This window comes from Panthera tigris, chromosome F3 (genome assembly GCF_018350195.1).
Source record: "Panthera tigris isolate Pti1 chromosome F3, P.tigris_Pti1_mat1.1, whole genome shotgun sequence".
In the NCBI taxonomy this organism is placed as follows: Eukaryota; Metazoa; Chordata; class Mammalia; order Carnivora; family Felidae; genus Panthera; species Panthera tigris.
The window spans coordinates 62,419,242-62,435,598 of NC_056678.1; the positions used below are offsets into that span (position 1 = coordinate 62,419,242).

The following is a 16,357-nucleotide window of genomic DNA, read 5'->3' on the forward strand; positions in this document are numbered from 1 at the left end:
CATAGTTTTTGCTATGAAGTTTTTCCCTTCTGTCAATTTTTTTTTATATTAATTGTGATGGTCAGATTTTTTTTTTTTTTGCTTTATTCTGTTAACATGAATTACATTAAGTCAGACATCCTCAACCAATCTTGTATTTCTGGTAAAAGTTCACCTAGTTCAGATGTATTATCTATTTAATATATTACTATTTTTGAATTGCTAATATTTTAAGGATTTTGTAGCTATTTTCATCCGAATGTTCTGTAATTTTCTTTCTTCACAATACTCTTGTCTGGTTTTGGTATTAGGGTTATTTTAGTCTCATAAATAAGTTGGAAGGTTTATTGTCCTCTATTTTCTAAAAAAAAAAATTTTGTGAGATTAGTGTTATTTTTTCCCCAAATGATTGATAGAACTCAATAGTGAACCCATCTGTGGCTGAAGTCTTTTTTGACAGATATAAGGTTATTTTTTCTTCCTTTTGCCTTTCCTTTTTTTTTTTCTTTCCTTCCTTGTTTATTTTTACTGTTGTTGTTGTCTTGTTGTTTTGATGGCTGATCTCCTTTGTTGCTCTTAGAACATATACTTTTTTTTAAGTTTATTTATTTCTTTTGAGGGGGGACAGGGACAGAGAGAGGAGCCCAAGCAGTCTCCATGCTGTCAGCATAGAGCCCGACGTGGAGCTCGATCTCACCACCTGTGAGATCATGACCTGAGCTGAAACCAAGAGTGAGGCCCTTAATTGACCGAGCCACCCAGGTGCCTCAAGAACATCTCCCTTTGGGCTGGACTCAGACTCAGAGGACAGCCTCCGCCTCTTGGCAATCTGTTCCTAGCAAGGCTAGGCAGGGCCCCTTCATTCTCTTGGTCAAAGTTAAGCATATTCTGCAGCCTCTTCCTGATTTTTCTTAGCACGCTCTTTCTTCAGAGCAATACACCCACGTTTGTGTTGCAGGACACGGGGAGTAGCGAGACACTGAATCCAGGACGCTTCAGCCCTAGATTTCTTACCCTCCTTGTTAAGGGGCTGTCTCACAACATACTGGTGGCAGCATCTTCTTTAGAGAGACTGAAAGGTTTGTGGATTCCGCCAGCTCTTTAGGGTCCCAGATGACGAGATAAGTAATACCAGTGACTCCAGGAATATCCTTCCCCCGCTTTTTTCACAATGACCAGGTTGAGAACCCCCAGATTGGCCTCCATGGTGCCACTTGACCCAGATGTGTGTTTCCTTTCTCCGGTCCTCCTTGCCCGGGAACAGGAAGGCCCCTTACTCAGTAGCGGGTGGACACGGCCATGGGTGGAGACACCCTGCTTCGTGGGGAAACCTTGCTTGTCATTCCCGCCAGTAATTCGGACCACGGAACCCTTCCATTCTTCACGCAGAGCATTAGCAGCAACTTCTGTGGCCACACGCTTCTCAGAAAAGGTAAGGAGTTTGCAAACATCATCCACATCAATGAGTTTCTGGCAGCCAGTGGCTGGGAAACAGAGGTTCAGCTTCATCCCAAAGAGCCCACCGCCTTCGAGGACCTGCAAAAAAGAGCGCTTTTTACCTTTGCTATTTTTTTCTTCGATCAGTTTTATTGAGGTTTGATGTCAAAAGACTTTGCCCACCTCATCGCAACTCTTGATTTTATTGACATAAGGTTATTTTCAGTATCTATTTGGTGTTATGGATATATAATGTTTTCTCTTTCGTTTCCGATATTGATCGTGTGTGTGTGTGTTTCCCTTCTCTTCTTCTCGATTTGCTGAGTGAGATGCGTATCATCTTTAAAAAATCTTTCCAAAGACTTAGCTTTGGGTTTACTTGATTTCCTCTAGCGTTAGTCTGTTTTCTACTCACTGCTTTACTGACATCAAACTTTTATATGTTTAAAGCAAAGTATTTTTGAATTCCCCCTACGTCTTCTTCTTTGATCCAAGTCTCCTTTGGAGGTTTATTGATTAATGTCCAAAAGTTTAGAGATTTCCTAAATATCTTTTTGTTCCTGATTTCTGAATTAATTCCTTTGTGGTTAGAGAACACACCTTATGCTTATCAATTGTTTGAAATTTAATAAAAATTTTGTTCTAGCCCAGCAGATGACCTATCTAGTGAACATCCTCTGTGCCCTCGAAAAGAACGGCTTTAGGGTTCTCTGTCCCACCCGTGTTAAGTAGGTTCGTTCGGTCGCTTGATAATGTTGTTCATGCTTTCTATACTTTTGCAGATTTGTCTACTTATTCTAATTACAGAGTGATAAATGGTAAAACCTCAAACGATGTTTGTCTACTTTTTGTTCTGTTATCTTTTGCTTTGTATATTTGAACCTTCGTTAGTAGGTGTCCATATGTTTAGGATTGTTACGTCTTCTAGAAAAGCTGATGAAATGCCCCTCTTGATTTCCACAGTAAAACTTTTTGTCTTGAAATATACTTTATATCATATCTACTCCAGCTTCCTTGTAATTAGGATGGATATTTCTTTTCCCTCTTTTCACTGCCCTCACATTGACCACGTCTGGTGCTCTCCATTCCTCAATTTAGATGAGTTGTCTGAAGACTTTAGGTCTGCATTTCTCTTAGTGGATATTTGCTAATAATAAGTCTGTCAGCTCCTGTTTCAAAATGCCTTTATTTTGCCTTTACTTTTGATGGATATTTTCTCTGGAAAAAGTACGTGAAATTGAAATGTTTTATGCCTTGTCTTTTGGTTTGAATTACCGCTTATAAGATGCCAGCAGTCAATCTTATCTTTGTTCTGCTGTATATAAACTGCCTGTTTTTTCTTTAGATCATTAATATATAGCTATTTTCCCATGATGTTTACTTATCATTGTGAATGCTACATTTTTGGCAGTCTGAATTATGCTGTCTTCTTTTTAAGCGTGTTGAGATTTTACTGGCAGGCAGCTAATTTGCTGGCAGATTTTCTTTTGCTGAGGCTTGTTTATTTGTTTATTTTTGTTAAATGTTTGTTTTTGAGAGCGAGGGACAGAGGCAGAGAGAGAGAGGGAGACACAGGATCTGAAGCAGGCTCTGCGCTGACAGCAGAGAGCCCTTGTGGGGCTCGAACTCACGAACCGTGAGATCATGACCTGAGCCGAAGTCGGGTGCTTAACATTCCTAAGTCATGGCCCTTCTGGGGTCTCAGCTGTATATGTCACCTGTTCTGCTAGGAGTTTTTAGCTGTTCAGAACTCCGGTAAGCCTAGCACTGTGTGAGCTTTACAATAACTGTACAGATCACAGCTCCCCGCTGGCTCCTCTCGGTCAGTCCTATGCAGTGTCTTCTTGGATTCGCTCAACCACAAGTCTGACGAGCCATTTAGACTCCTTTGCAGATTCCTGGAGCTCCTTCTTTGTGCAAGTACCTCTCGAGTCCCTGACCTGCAAACTCCAGCCTCTGTAAACAGCTGAAACTCTTATTTTCTCTCTCTCCCACCTAGCAAAATCACGATTCTGTTTTGATTCTGTTTTTCTCAACTGCCGTTCAGAAAATGCCCTGAAGCAGAAAGCTAGGGTAAATGTGGAGCTCGGTTTGTGTATTTCCGTTCTCTCCAGGATCACAGAGTCACTGTCTGTATCCACTGTCTGAAAATAGTTGCTTCCTACATTCTGTCCGGTTTTATATTTGCTTATGACAGAAAAGTAGGTCTGACACCTGCCATTCCAGAATAGTGTAAGCCGGAAGGCCCCTGTTATGTTTTGTTTTTATTTTCAAATCCTGGTTGATTTTTTTCTTAAGTGTGCATATAATAAAGCTCAAGCTGTGTCATATTATTTTGTGGGCTTTGGCAAAGGTCCCCCACCATACAGAGCAGTTGCACTACCCAGAAAATTCTCTGACGAAGGCCCTTCGTCGTCAGATCTTTCCCCTTCCCCCAGACCATGGGAACCACTGGTCTGTTTTCCATTGCTATCATTTTTCCTTTTCCTGAACATCAAATTCATGAAATCATCAAAAACGGTAGCCTTCTGGATCTTGCTTCTTTCACTTGGCAAAATGAGTTGAAGATTTATTTATGTTGTTGCATGAATCAATAGTTTATTCCTTTTTACTACTGAGTCCTATTTCCCGGCATGGATGTGCCACAGTTGATTTATCTTTTCACCGTTTAAAAGTCATCTTGGTCGTTTCCAACTTTTGGCGACTATGAATAAAACTGCTATACACATTCATGTACAGGTTTTTGTGTGGCTGTGAGTTTTCAATTCATTTTTTTAAATACCCGGTAATGGAATTGTGGGGTCATATATAAGTGTATATTTAACTTTGTAAGAAACAGTTTCCCAGAATGGCTGTTCCACTTTGCAATAAACATGAGTTCCTGTTCCCCACATCGTTACCAGAATTTGGTATTTCTGGTATTTGTTTGTTTTCAATTTCAGCCACCCTAACAGGTGTGTAGTGGTAATTCGATGTTTTAATTTGCGGTTTCCGTGTCTTTTCATATGCTTATCTCTCCTGAAGACAACATTAATAAAGTTCTTCTGCGTGTTGCTTTTCTTAATTTTGCCTGATTTGTTTTATGAAAAATATAAGATGAAGGGACAGTCAAAACGAAACCCTTTTTTCAAAACAAAACCACCAAAACTTAAAACAACTATCTTCCTTTGACCTACATCCTCCTCGGGATAAGTTTCTGTTCTCCACACACTCATTTCCACCCTCCCTCAAACCTGCTCCCATCCGGCTTTCACCCCAGCGGCTCCACTGAAATCACTCTTGTCAGTATCACCCCTTAACTCGCGCGTTGCACACCTAGTGGTAAATTCCTGGATATTGTCATCTTCAAAGTCAACACCATTTGACACCGTTGGCCACTCTGTTGACTCGGCTTTTAGTTCACATTACTTTCTTTGTTCCCAACTGTCTTCTCCTTGATCCTTCTGACTTTCCAGTTAAGGAGTGGCCTAGGGCTCAGTTCTTGGATTCTTTCTGTTACCTCTGGGATTGAATCTCTCCATGAGGCTTTAAATACTATCCAGATAGGGACAGCTCCCCCCAGTTTTATCCCCAACCTTGAACTCTTCAGGACACATCCATCCAAGTGAGTTCTAGTTATCTCCACTTAGGTAATGTAATAAGTCCTGAAACTTTAAAATACTTTTAAATTTTAGTTATCTACAGACATAACCATGTTATTTTGCTAACCATGAACCTATCAAGCTAGATTTATATGGCTCCAAAGTGAAAGATTTTTCTCCCCCTTCTATCCTTCAACACCTCAGTCTTGGGGGATTTGTAAGAAACAGTCATTTTTATTTATTTATTTATTTATTTTTTAATGTTGGTTTCTTTTTGAGAGAGAGAGAGAGAGAGAGAGAGACAGAACATGAGCAGGGGAGGGGCAGAGAGCGAGCGAGAGAGAGAGACAGAAACCGAAGCAGGCTCCAGGCTCTGAGCTGTCAGCACAGAGCCAGACATGGGGCTCAAACCTACAAACTGTGAGATCACGACCTGGGCTGAAGTCAGACGCCCAACTGACTGAGCCACCCAGGTGCCCCTGGTGCTGTTGTTTTTAAAATATATTCCCAGGAGCACCTGGGTGACTCAGCCAGTTAAGCATTGGACTTCGGCTCAGGTCATCGTCTCCAGGTTCGTGAGTTCCAGCACAGAGTCTGCTTGGGATCCTCTCTCTCCGCCCCTCTCCCCACCAGCAAAAGAAATAAATAACTTTAAACTTCCAGAGCGAGTTTATACATCTAAAAGCAAATCCATACATTTCCCCTTCCCATTTACATAAATGTTACTTTGCTATTTTGCACACTTTTTTTGTACTTACCTGTATATCATCTTGCACAGTACATTATGTCAACATAGATCCGGATCTCTCTCTTGCTTTCTTAATTACCAGAACTTTACACTATATTTAAGGAATTCTAAGATGCATATTTATCTACTTTAATTTATGTGATGATGGACCATGACGTATAATCACTGTTGGCCAAGTGGCAGTCATGATGTAATTTTCTTTTTCTGCGCAAATATAAATCTGATCATAGCTATTTCTAGTGTAGTCACTTACATTGTTATGAGCATTATTATCAATACATGTTTACGGTTGCCACTGAAATGTTTTTTTAATATACACTATTATTCGTCATTGAAAGGAAAATTCATTGTGTATCCATAACGTCCCGAAAACAGAGCAGTTGGGCATAAAGTTGGTATTGATGAAGAAGTAGTCTTTATTGGAGGAATGGCGATAATTTCATATTTTTTTAAAAAACAACACCAAATGCTTAGTAGGACCTAATAAATTAAGATGGCCGCTAGTATACGATGCTGTTTTTCATCTATTTATTGAGATGCATGCAAAAATTTTCTTATCACCAACAAAGTAATTTACCAGATGGGAGGAGAAAAGGGTCTAATTTCAGAACAGATGAAAGAAATGTAAAAGTAATGTGTGACTGGTCTGACTAATTAATGTATTATGTAGATGCTCATTCGGATATTGTCTCATAGCTTAGAGTTTTTGTGACTTTTCTTCTCAATGGCACATAAATGATGGTGCACCTTCCAATTTGGTCACCTTAGACTTGATGAAATAAGGTAACGAGTACTATTGCCTGGGAGAGCAGGTTCCCATTCTTTGTTGTTTCCTTAGGACTGTATTGACTATTGTTGGCTTTTAATTCTTTCCCACACATTTGGGATACAGTCTACCAAGTTTCCCTAAACAAAAAACAAAAACAAAACAAAATCATTGCTTGATTGGAATTTCATTGAACCAATGACTTCACTGAGATCACATTGTACCACTTTAATATTGTAGTTTCTTGCCCCTTCTTTGCTTTGAAGGTCTTTCTTAATGCATTTCAACAGACTGTTGTAATTTTCTACATAAAGTCCATGCATGTCTGGATTATGGATTGAATTGCACACCCCAATACCTGTGAGTATAACCTTATTGGTAACAGAAGCTCTGCAGATAAAATTAAGATACGTAAAACTCGATTTAGGTAGGCTCTAATCCAATACAGCTAGTGTCCTTACAAGAAGGAGGAGGGGGAGGGGGAGGAGACAGCCCTGTAAAGCTGCAGAGATGAGAGTTAAGTGGTAACCAAACCAGGAACGACTACAGCCACCAGAAGATTGGAAGGGTACACGACACAGCATTGTGAAGCGTATGCGCTCTGCTATACTGTAGACCTCTTGGCTGCATTTATCTTATATAACTGAAACTTGGGACCCTTTGACTAATACTCGCCATTTCCTCCTCTCTCCAGCCCACGGCAGCCACATTCTACTGTCTGATTCTATTAGTTTGTCTGTTTTAGATCCCTCAAGCAAGTAGCGTCGTGTAGTGTTTGTGTTTCGATGTCTGGTTTGTTTCACTTAGCACAACGCCCTGAAGATCCATCCATGTTGTTGCTAATGGCAGGATGTCCTTCTTTCTAAAGACCAGATATTCCATTGTATGTATATAGCACAACTTCTTTGTCCATGTATCTGCCAGTGGACATTTAGGTTGCTTCAATGTGTTGGCTACTATGGATAATGTTTCAATGAACATGAGAGTGAAGATACTCTCTTTTCTGAGATACTGATTTCACTTCCTTCAGATAGAGACTCGTTAACTATCTCTTATAATTATATGTAGTCCTCGTAAAAATAATGTATTGCAATTTGTTGGGATTCACTTTGTATCCTAGCACATAGTAAATTTTTGCAGATTTTCCAAGATGGCTTAAAAAGATGTATATTCCTCCACTTTTGGCTTTAGTGTTCTAAGCTTATAAGAGTTCACAGGTTTATCTCATGCTTTTTAAATCACCAAATCTTTACTTGTTATTTGTATGACCAATTAACTACTTGTAGAAGGGGCATTTATTTATTTTTTTTAATTTTTTTAATGTTATTTTGGGGAGCAAGAGAGAGAGACAGACAGACAGACTGCAAGTGGGGAGAGGGGCAGACAAAGAAGGAGACACAGAATCTGAAACAGGCTCCAGGCTCCGAGCTGTCAGCACAGAGCCCGACGCAGGGCTCGAACTCACAAACTGCGAGCTCATGACCTGAACCAGAGTCGGATGCTTAACTGACTGAGCCACCCAGGTGCCCTGGAGAAGGGCCATTTGTATGTGACAGAGTAACTTATACCATATTAACCCTTCTTTCCAAAACAACTATGAAACATGGGAGAAATATGTACGAAATCATCACAGAGCACCCAGAAACAGTCAGAAATGGAAAGACAAAATTCTAGAGTGAGGGAAAATGTATTGAGGTGGGGCCCACCTTCATGCATTGCTTCCTACCTCCGCCCCCTGACAAGCTGCTGGTTCCGAACATGGCACATAAGTTGTTAGAAGACAGTGGTCGCCTAGCGCTTTCAACAGTGTCACTGGGCTGAGGGGTAAAAATTAGAGGCAGTCAGGACATGAAGGGAGAAAAAAAAAACTTCAGAAAGGTGAGCCTAAAATTCAGAATGCAATGTCCCCTGTGTCAGTGGTGGATTCCTGCACTACATGTGCATGAAATGGAGCCCAAGAAGCCAAGCTCCATGTATCTGCCAACGCCATGATTGTGGCGGCATTGAGAATTTGAAATAAAGTGTGTCGCATTTTAGAAAGGCTCTCTCACCTAAAATAGTGGTCCGGCGATTTCTTCTTCTACTTTTCCAGTTTCATTCTTTACCATTAATACTCCGATTCATTTGGATTTTACCCTGGCATAAGGTTCAAGATAGACTTTACTTTTTGCCGTATGGTTATCCATTTGTTCCCAAGCCAATGAGTTAAGAATCGGCTTTCTTCTACTGATTGGAGATGCTGCTTTTCCATAGATGAAACTGATGCTTTAAAATAAAACCAAAACCGGAGTCCGACGTATTTTCTCAAACTCACCTCCCCTCGCATGTTCCCATTTTAATGAATGTCGTTACTTACTCATTGGCTGACACCAAAACCCCTGACTCACCTTTTCTCCTTGTTTGTCTACATCTTGTATTCATTTCTTCTATGATCCCACTGGGTCACCTACAAAAATACAGTAAAACCTTGGTTTACACACATAATGCGTGCCAGAAACGTGCTTCCAATCTAAAGCACTTGTATATCAAAGTGAATTTCTCCATAATAATGGAAACTCAGATGGTTCTTTCCACAACCAAACAATATTCACATAAAACTATTACAATACTGTAATGTAATACAAAATAATAAAGAAAATACAAAATATAAAGAAAAATAAACAACCTGCACTTACCTTTGAAAACCTTCATGGCTGGTGGGAGGGAGACAAGACAGAGGAGGGTTACTGTGCAGGACGACTTTCACTATCACTAACGGATGTTGACTACACTACAGTATTAATAAACTCTTGTCATAGACTGTATTGAATGTAACTGGCAATAAGGCAGCAGAGGAAAGGGCCTATATCGACAGGCTGACCTGGAATGAAGCAAAGCATTCCTAAGCTTACTCTTGGATGGAAAAGCAAAGGACTGTCCATAGGTGCTTTGAAGTGACAAAAATTACATTAGTGCCAGTTGGCACCTTCCAACGTTCTGAAAAATCACTGATTTCTGCCAAACACCACAGCCTGAGACGAAGCATCGGAACATGGGAGGTGATCACCCACAATCCCACAGTGAGAGAGAAAGAGAGAGAGAGAGAGAGAAGAACCATTGGCTCGGTTGTGATCATGTGATGTTCATCTTCAGGCACTATGCGTATTGCAAGACATTGCTCGTTTATCAAGTTAAAATTTATGAGAAATGTTTGCTTCTCTTGTGGAACACTCACAGAACAAGGTTTCACTGTATATACGGAATCTGGCCACCTTTCTGACCATCACCTCTATCGCTACCCCGTTGAGTCCAGGCCATCGCAGGCCATCTTCCTTCACTATTCTAGGAAATTATGTTATCAGTCAAGATATTTCGTCTTTCTGAGCCTCAGTTTCGACTTCTGAAAAGTGTAGAAAATACTAGTAGCCTCATTAACACCGCAGTAATTAAACAATATCATTTTTTGCCAGAGCACTTAGCACTTCTGCAGGAACCTAGTAAATGCTTCAAATCATTCCAGCTTATCTTATGATTCAAGAATTTTGATGAACTTAATCACCAACCAGTTCTTTCTTTCTCAGCCTCAGGGTAGCAGTTTCCTCTGAAGTGGGATCGTTTTCAAGGCAACGTGAGAAATGGCGAACCCCATGGCTTCTCACTGAGTGATGCTTCTCTGCCAAGTTCTCCTCTGTCTTTCTGACCCCTGGCTCAAATCACGGGTCAGTTCTCCATGAAAAATCTCATAATTTATTAATTACTTTAGTGGGAATAATAAGTATTCTGAAGGGAAAAGTTTTATCCTCTCCCTTTAACGATCTGTAGAGGATGAGGCTATGGAAAATGGTCGGCCGACATTCATACGAGGCAGTAAGTGGAAACAAGCCAGAAGGGCGACCGCAAATTGGACCGTTAGTTTTGTAGAAGCACCTTGTTGATTTCTTTAAGCTGGGTAATTATGCTGGATTGGCATTATAAATGCCATTACATGCAATATTTTAATATTTAGTCATTCTTTTCTAAAAAAAACTATCATCCGCCATATTATGAAACCTCCACATTGTTGGCTTTCTTTCTTCTTTTTTTGAGAACTCCCCTCCTCTTTTGAGTCATTTCTATTTTCAAAAATGTGAGCCCTTTGGCCATGCCTACCTTTTCCTTCCTTCTTATACAGTCTATTCTCTTTAAATACAGCTATGAGCAGAGCTCCCCTCTTGCCAGATCACACCCTGTGTAGTATTTAGGAATAAATAAAATGTGTTGCTAAAAATAATATAGGTGTGGATATGAAGGCTGTATTATTACAAAATTAGCACATAAAATCAGGGGAAAATTTAAATGCAAAGCAACGCTCCACAAACCCCTAAGTTCACAGTCCTCGAATAGAACTATACTATATGTTAGGCAAATAAAGTAACCTCTCTGAGCCTGTTTCCTTAAAAATAAAAAGGTATAATAATTCCTACCTGATCTACTAACCTTCTGCGAAGAAGCCTATATAAATGTGAGCTAGATTTTATGAGCAATGTTCTGGCTCTCTTCGGAATCTTGGTTTGGCTTAGTCAGAGTAAAGAGCAGAGCAGATAAACACAACAAAACTTGGAAAAAAGAAGTCACACTTCAGTGGAAATTGTTTCCATTACATTTGCCGGAATATCAAATGATGAGATAAACCAGGCCTCAATTTCTCAATAGGCAAATCAATTCCCTCAAATCAATGTTTTATTTGAATAAGGATAAGTAAAAAAAAAAAACAAAACTCCTCTTATCATTAAGAAAACACGCAGATGTGCTGTTCATTCCCATTGTAGGGAATTTAGCCAAAGGTCAGCCAGAGTGAATTAAGAATGTTAAGATTTTCCAAAGCAAATACTCCCTTTTTTTTTTTTTTTTTAGAGAGAGAGAGAGAGAGCACAAGGGAGGAAGAGGGGCAGAGGGAGAGATAGAGAATCCTAAGCAGACTCTATGCTAAGCAGGGAGTCCAATGCCAAGTTCTATCCCACCATCCTGGGATCATGACCTGAGCAGGAATCAAAAGTTGGACACTCAACCACCCAGGCATCCCACTTCTTTTCAAAAATGTTGATTCCTATTGGGAATTTTCTAAGTCTCCAGTGAGAATCCTTGCTTCTTATCATCACCAAAAAGCCCACTTGTGTTTAGAGTTTTCTAGGGATTTCATGGGTTTTTTTTAAAGGTTTCATATATTCTGCCTCTTTCAAAAAAGGCATCCAACCAAGGATGTAAATAACTTCCCCTCCCTCTCTCCCTTCCTTCCTCCCTCCCTTCCTTCCTTTGTTCCTTCCTTCCTTCGCTTCTTCCTTCCTCCCTCCTTCCTTCCCTTCTTCCTTCCTTCCTCCTTCCTTCCCTTCTTCCTTTCTCCCTTCCTCCCTTCCTCCCTTCCTTCTATCAACAAACATTTGTCAAGCACTGGACTAAACAATGAGAAAGTACACAAGAATGAGACGTGAACGTGGCACGAGGGGCTCACAGCCTAGGGCGAGAGACAAGAGAAACCATTAAGGATTTCCATAAGACACGAAGGAAATGCTATTAGAACAGAAAGAAAAATTAACCAGCTCCTCCCTGGGGAATCCAAAAGAGGCTTCTCCGAGAAGGTGGCACTGAAGCTAGACCTTAATTATTTAAAAAATAAAATGAGATACACTTTGCTAGGTGAAAAGGGAGATGGCCGACCCAGACAGAAGGAACAGCAGGGGCAAAGGAAGGTCCGACAGGAGAGGGAACACAAGGGGACAACTGGGTCTGCTCTCATTCTGAGCCGCAGTGCAGACAAGTCTGCAGACTTTAAAGAGAAGACGGATAAGCCACTTTTCTCTCATGCTGCAAACACTTGGCAAAGCTTCTCTTGTGAAGTGTCGGCCCACTTGCTGTGAGGCTAGAGGAGACATTAACTTCTTCTTTTAGTTTTCTGCCAGGTTATTTCTTCTACTTTTATTTCTCTTGATGTGACTTAATATGCACTGAGAAGATTGGTCCGTTCTAAAGACAATGCACTGGGGGCACCTGGGTGGCTAGGTTGGTTAAGCGTCCAACTCTTGGTTTCGGCTCAGGTCATGATCTCACGGTTCGTGGGTTCGAGCCCCGCACCCGGCTCTGTGCTGACAGCTCAGAGCCTGGAGCCTGCTTCGGATTCTGTGTCTCCCTCCCTCTCTGCCCCTCCCCTGCTCATGCTCTGTCTCTCTCAGTCTCTCAAAAATAAATAAATGTCACAAAATTTTTAATAAAAAAATAAATAAAGACAATGGATTGAGAGTCTGTGGAGATGAGTAGCTTTTGTGTGTGTGTGTAGTTTTCTGGAGTGGAGAAAAATACAGATGAAAGAGAAAAAGGAAACCCACAACCCATCAGCATATCTTGAAGCCTTGTGAGTTTGGAGGTATGTCATAGGGACGAAACTAACTTACTTTGTGGAAGGAGCAAAAGGGGACTCAAGTGCTTGGCTAGGGGGTGTACGTATTACATCTGATTTTCAATCCTAGTAAAATACGAAGGCTTCTCAGTGGGCTGGGAAACACAATTTGGTTCCCCACCACCGCCCATCCCCTCCTGCTTTGCCCTCCTGACACCCCAGATTTCTGGCTGGTCTTTAAATGCACAAAGGCCACTTTTCCTCTGCCCATGACTCCCTGCTCTCACTCCAGGGAGTCACGTGTCTCTCTCCCTCACGCACTTCAGGGCTCAGCACAAAGAAGCTTTCTGCAATCACACTACGTAAAACAAGGCCGCCCGCGCCTTCCCAATCATATTCTAACCCTTTCCCTGATGTGTTTTTCTTCTCTAAGTGCTTACTCCCACTTGTCATATCACCTATGTTTATTCGCTAGAATTTTTTATTGTCTGTCTCCTCTCACTGGAGTTGAAGCATCTTGAGAGCAGGCATGAGTCTATTTTGTGTCTGGAAATAAATAAAGTGCCTAGAAGATTGACATTCGGTAAATGGTCAACAAATATGTCTTAAATACACAAAAAATCGTTTATACTAGCATTATTAACAACATTTTACAGATGAGTAAATTGGATTTCAGACAGGTGAAATCGCTTGTCTGCTGTTCCCTGACTCACAGGGCATCTGTATTTCAATGCACAATGTCTCCCAGAGTTGTGATTTTTCCATTAGGCCAAACTTTATTCCCTAAAGGAATGCTTTCCATGAGACATATCTTCAGGTGTAACTAACATATCAATGTGCCCTCTATTCACCAGGGTTCTGAACTGTAGAGACCAAATCCACTCTAGCTGGTTTAAGCAAAAATGGATTTATTAATGGTTACCGAGAGTGCACAGCGCACAGACTCTTTGGCAGAGCTGAAGAAACAGACTTGAACTGGGCTTCCAGAAATGACTACCAACACCAGACCAAAGAACCGGCCTGCCAAGGAGGTCCTCTTACCTCTCTTACTCTAGAGGAACTGTAGAATCAGGGAATTCGTTGTCATGCCTTCTGGCTTCAGGGCAAGACCACCTCTGCCATAAACAGGAAGATGCTGACTCAGGAAAGTCACCGCTAAGTTCTAGCTCCAGAACCACCATTGGCCGCCATTATGCCAGCAAAATGACCACCCTCTATCCTGGTTCTCTCTCTGTGTAAATCCACTCTGTACAAAGACTCCTACAAGGCCATCTGATTAGTGGAGCTCGAGTCACATTCAGAAATTTTGCTGCAAAGGGAACTGAGAAGTGTAATTCTTTAGCTTTCCAAACTAGAAGGGCTAGAAGGTAAGTTGCTAGGGGATCAGAACTGTGTTGACAGAGCTAATCTACTTTCCTGTGCTGGACACTTGTTTTTGTTTTTTAACATTTATTTATTATTGAGAGACAGAGAGACACAGAGCGTGAGAAGGGGAGGGGTCGAGAGGGGGGGAGACACAGAATCTGAAGCAGGCTCCAGGCTCTGAGCTGTCAGCACAGAGCCCGACGCGGGGCTTGAACTCACAATCTGTGAGATCATGACCTGAGCTGAAGTCAGTCGCCCAACCAACTGAGCCACCCAGGCGCCCCCCTGTGCTGGACACTTGTTAGATCATGGTCTTGTTCAGTCTGCACAGCAACTCCATAACACGGGTACCATCACACCCGCCAAATTCATGAGGACGTGAAGGCTCAGAAAAGGTCCCTAGTCGCTAATGAGTCACCTAGAGTCACCAAAGAGGTCGTCTAATGAGAGGCTCTTGCACCTTCTTTGTAGAGTTTACCAGAGTCCCCTTCTCGGTTGTCCAAAGCAGCACCCGTTGTTCTGCTCAGGGCTGAACATGTTAGGTTTAAGTAGAGTTCCACGATGCCTTTCTCCAAATGTAAAACCAGAGAAGGTGCAAAAATGCAAATCTATGAAAACTACCCCATAAATGTCTTGCTGGCTTCTAATAGTGTTTTAAAGGATGGGAGATGTAGCTTGGGGCTTTCCCCATGAAAACACAGCACCTTGGTGCCCTTCCAAGGTAGTGATCGATTTCTCAACTCCGCAGATACCAAATTTTGATTTTTATAAATTTCTCTTGAGGTGACTAGGCTCTAATTAATATTTTACTTGGGACACGTCTGTTAACCTTGGACCAAACTAATAAGAGAGGGGCTTAAAAGCAGATGAAAAAAGAATGGAGTGCTCCACAATATTTATGAAGCATCCATGTGTGGCATGCACTGGTAGATATTTACTTATGAATTTGTATCACTCCCCTTAAAAGTCTGGCAAAACATCATTGAAAAAATGGGGGTGCTAGAAAGCTTAACAACATGGTGCCGCCTCAGTTTGATGTGCCTACAATATCATTAATTAAGCCTAGAAGAGGGCATATCTAAAAAGAAGTCTTGGCATCATGGAGTTGACTGGAACCAAGTACATAGAAAACCCATAAAGTTTCAAGAGTTGTGTTGACAAGAGTGCTCTCCCCACGGACTAAAAAGTGGCTCATAGTGTTTAATACCTAAAACATTCTCCATGTTCCCAACTATCTACAGGCAGAAAGCAGGCAGAGAAAGCGGCTCAGGACAGGAGGGCAGGTTCACTGATGCCTTCCGCAGAAACAGCCAAAGAATGGAATGGGAAAGGAGAACTTCCCAGAGCCTGGACTCAGGAACTACAGAAAACAGGGAACCAGCATCTAATAAAGGGACTTTTCTGCCCTCAGCAAGAGAAACTTGGCAACATTTGCTCTGCATGTTTTCATAGTTTCTCCAGGACCAGTGACTATTAAGGGTGTTTCATTGCTTCTTTTTCCAAATAGGAGTATTCATTGCAATTGTTATGTCCGTATCCTATTGCATATTGAGTGGGGGGGGGGGGAGGGAGGGAGATCAATCGTCTTGTAAATTTTGGACATACGAAAGAAGATAAACTTCATCTGAACATGAAGTACATCAAGGGATCCAGAACTTCGAGCTTGAGGCGGGGATTGAATAAGACTTTTGAGGGTCTTTGAATGCAGTGAGCATATTTTGTGTGGAAGGGATATTAAAATGTGGATGCAAGGTGGACTGTAATAATTTAGATTACTTTATAGCAAATATTCAATCCTTCTTCCCTTCTGCTACAGGCAAAGTATACTTCCCAGAATGGCTTCCCAGCATGGCTTTGGCTCTGTGACTCTTTAGCCGAGATGATGTTAGTGGATGAGACATTAGGAAAGACGTGAAATATGTTTGCACAATCGGTCTTGCCACCTTGTACTTCTGTCATCCCCATGAGAAGAACAAGATGTGGATTGCCTACCGTCCAAGAAAGATAGGAGGTAGGTGTGTGGAAAAGACCTAAACACAAGCCTAACTGTGCACGGTTTAGGTCAGAGGGCCCTCAGTCATTCCACAGGTATCCAGAAAAGAAAAAGAAATTCTTGTCTTAAGTAATTCAGT

The 16,357-nt window shown here is 41.4% G+C and overlaps 1 pseudogene; it reads right to left on the minus strand.

Moving 5' to 3' along the window:
* Positions 1 to 856: 856 nt before the first annotated feature.
* Positions 857 to 1,488, minus strand: LOC102951818 (annotated as a pseudogene).
* Between the last annotated feature and the right edge of the window lie 14,869 nt (positions 1,489 to 16,357).